Below are 4,034 nucleotides of genomic sequence, written 5' to 3'. Positions count from 1 at the left end.
GGCAGTTCTCCGCTGGACAGGATATCATTGCTTATTGTTTACGTATTGTTTTAACTTTTAAAAGTACAAATGTATTATATTTCAATTTTTTGTCGCAATTTTAACAATAATAGTATTATGTAGTTCAGTATTTTATTATATTTGTAGTTATGTTTTATTTTAAGTTTATTGTATTTTAAGTAGAGGTCTTCACTGGGGATATGTCCCTGGGGCTCATCCAGGTGTCCGGCCTCCGCTGACTATCAGGGCCCCATAAATCATCTCCCGGAGCCGATCCACCATCTGATCTGGACACAGACTGAGAAACAGAATAGAAACAGACCAATATTAGCGTAGATGCCATTCTTCTTACGATGTAACGAGTACATCATATATTATTGGGAGTGTCCCCGGTTCCGATTGACCTAATTAATGCAGCCTAACAATCCTTTAACGGATTTGAATATTAGAAGTGTATTAGTGTGTTATGTGTACGCCAGGTTAAAGAGATGGGTTTTTAATCTAGATTTAAACTGACAGAGTGTGTCTGCCTCCCGAACAGTGTTAGGTAGATTGTTCCAGAGTTTGGGCGCTATATAGGAAAAGGAACTACCTCCCGCAGTTGATTTTGATATTCTAGGTATTATCAAATGGCCAGAGTTTTGGGAACGCAGCGGCCGCGATGGACTATAATGTGACAAGAGCTCGCTCAAGCACTGAGGAGCTAAACCATTCAGGGCCTAATAAGTAATTAACAGGATTTTAAAATCTATACGATGTTTGATAGGGAGCCAGTGCAGTGTTGACAGAATCGGGCTAATATGGTCATAAACGCATGAATAAATATTTCTGCATTTGATGTTGAAAGCACAGGTCGCAATTTAGATATGTTTTTGAGATGGAAAAATGTTTTACAGATGCTAGAGACATGGCTTTCAAATGAAAGATTGCTATCAAATAGCACACCTAGGTTCCTGACTGATGATGAAGAATCGACAGAGCAGCCGTCAAGTGTTATATAGTGTTCTAGGTCCGATAATTAACACCAGTTTTTTTTCTAAATATAGCAGTAAGAAGTTACTTGTCATCTAATTTTTTATATCGACTATGCATTCCGTTATTTTCTCAATTTGGTGTGTTTCACTGGAAATATAGAAAGAAATATAGAGCTGAGTATCATCAGCATAACAGTGAAAGCTAACCCTGTGTCTCCTGATAATATCTCCCAACATGTAAAGTGTGAAAATCAATAACCTGAATGTTAGGAGCTTTGAATTTTGTATTGCTTTTATTGAAATATAAATCCTTGCAAAAATCAGTTAATTTCTTAAAAATGAAGTGTCCCATATTTTTTTTGCATAAGAAATGTGGTAGCTTTAAGTTTAAAATTTAATTTCCAGAGTTTTGTGAACAAGATGTTTCCATTAGAAGAAATATTCACCATATGTTTCTAACAATGATGATATTGTGTTTACAGCTAACATTTTAAGGGTTCCCGTTGCTTGTAATATTTCAAAGCACATATATAAAATAAAATCCTTAAAGTAATACCAGATATATTTTAACATTATTACAAAAAAACAAAATCTTACATACATTGTTGTCGAAAACAAAGATTTTGTTACCTAAACCAGTGGTTCTCAACCAGGGCACTAGTACCCACTAGGGGGCCTCAGCACACTTCCAAGGTGGCCTCAAGGTGACATAAAATTAATTTAAAATAAGAAATATTAAAATAATTCTACTTAATTAAATGCTAACTCTTTCTGAATTTCTAGAATCAAAAATTATCCATGATGAATTATTTTAATCTGACCTGTCTAGTTTCGGGCGAGGAGGCCTTTTGCCAATCTTTTGAAATATTGTCTTGGACAATGGGGGGGCCTTGAAGTCAAAAAGGCTGAGAACCACTGATCTAAACTATTAATATTTCAATTAACCTCACCAAAATGGCATCTTATCGGCTTATCAAATTTAGAACTCTACATGATAATGGAGGAGGATGAAGAGGAAAGTTAAGGGTGATGGTTATGTCCATCTTCGTCAACCCAAATGTTTGCACCATACTTCTGCAATTTGATGCTATCATTGGCAGTCACGATGAAAGACCGGTCGCTGGGGATATGGAAATTGAGGCAGACGACCTCAACGCAGTTTTTGTTGTCATTTTCATCTTCCACAAGGACAGAGGCATAGATGGTGCCTTCCCCGGCAAAGTTACATGTCTCGTTCTTTGGCAGGTGAATGTAACGGATTCGGCTGTCTGGTTTAAAAACCATCTTCATGTCGCCGGAAATTTTTGATTCTGTACCTCCAGTCTCTGCCCCCACATTTATCACCATTTCTTCCAGCCTCATTTCATCCACTTCATAGAAAATCCGAAGATGCTTCCCGGTTGCGTTGGCCACGTGGGTATTTGAGCGTGAAGTCTCGTTCCCCATGTTTTTAAATGGGAGTTGGGAAGATCTGAATTTTTAAAGAAAGAAACCATGTAATATTTACAGGTATGCAGAACACAGAAAGGTTGTTTTCATTCAAATCTTTTCAATCTTGGTACTTTTTTTGTCATTCTGTGGCAGGACTAGTACTCTATACATAATAGATATTATGTATAGTGTATGTGAATTAGTGCTTGGGAATTCTGGCCTGATTGGTTCAGAGGAGAGCATATAGTTTGTTATATTGTCTTAACATCAGATTATCTTCTGGCAATATCAATTTTTAAATACGGGCACCATTATAATTGACAAACCCAACCAGCTTAGCATCAAGTATAGAAGCAGTTTTGTCATTTTAGTTCATCTGTGATGGTATCTTAAGCTGTAAAGATGTAAAAGTAAAGAGAAAATATAAAGAAACAGTCCATTATGCTGCTTTTACATGCAGATGTATGAAATATCACTAGCTCTATAATCAAGAATATCAAATAAATACTTACTGGAGAGTTGAGAGAAAATAACTGTTGTATATTCAGTTCAGGAGACAAATGTTTCCTATTAAGAGTTGGTTCAACAGGTGACTGGCAGTCAGTGTGTGCAGTAATTCACAAAAAGCGACTTCAAAACTTTATATTGCTAACAGAGAACTAAAAGTATCTGCTTGTGAAACCTTACGCCCACAGCAGATGACGTATTTTTTGCTGTTCTGTTGTAACCTGACAAATTGCACAATTTTCAATTTTACTTAGCTCGTAAGAGTGAAAGTGGCACTTCTTTAAAGTAAGAGAGTTCCAAGGAATAGCAACAGCAGCATGATACCATTGCACAGTCATGTTACACAATCATGAAAAGAAGAGTTCTTGACAAAGAAATTATTTTATGCTCAAATAAGAAACTTTGAAACTCCAAGCATGGTCGAGTCAAAGACCGCTTTCAAGTTGTAACACCTATACCTTTGTCTTGTATGAAAGTGTCACATGAAATGAGGGACCAAACAGACCAATTTTACTCATGAGTCAAGTGTATTAAATATAATTACCCAGAACATGCATATTCAATATGACACAAACAATTGAGTGTTCAACAGTTAGGACCAGAGCATAAAAACCAGTCCAGCATTCCAGGCAACATAGTCCTTGGCTTGTAATCACTTAGACCAGCGATACTCAAATCTGGCTCGCGAGAACCACTTTCCTGCAGATTTTAGCTCTAACCCTAATCAAACACACCTGAGCATGCTAATCCGTTTCTTCATCTCTTTCTCACGAGCCAGATTTGAGTATCACTGACTTAGACCCATATACCTTGCTCAGTCTTTCTTGAAACATGAAGTGCAAAAATAACAGTACTTGAATGCAAAGATGATTCTCAAGCGAAGTTCAACCAGAAAAGAGATGTTTGACATCCAGCATTGATTTTAAACAGTAGATGCAAGTCAGTTCTCCTAGTACCAGACTTCTCAGATGATTAAGCCACCAAATAATTCATACATGCTCAGAACACAAACCCTCTGTAGATTAAAATTTACACAAACAAACCATAACTAAGTGCTACAAAAAATGAAACATGGGCTTCATTTATGAAACGAACATACGACTGAAAATTGGGCGTATGGTC

The 4,034-nt window shown here is 36.7% G+C and overlaps 1 long non-coding RNA gene across 1 annotated transcript; it reads right to left on the bottom strand.

The window, feature by feature from the left end:
- Positions 1–1,240: 1,240 nt before the first annotated feature.
- Positions 1,241–3,066, bottom strand: LOC311085595. The gene is made up of 2 exons (XR_014606877.1): positions 2,918–3,066; positions 1,241–2,445 (listed from the first exon to the last, which is right to left on the bottom strand). It is a non-coding gene; the product is annotated as an uncharacterized lncRNA (long non-coding RNA).
- Between the last annotated feature and the right edge of the window lie 968 nt (positions 3,067–4,034).

This window comes from Abramis brama (assembly GCF_963993115.1).
Source record: "Abramis brama genome assembly, chromosome: 6".
Lineage (NCBI taxonomy): Eukaryota > Metazoa > Chordata > Actinopteri > Cypriniformes > Leuciscidae > Abramis > Abramis brama.
The sequence above is the reverse complement of the archived record's forward strand: the minus strand, read 5'-3'. Positions and strand labels throughout refer to the sequence as shown.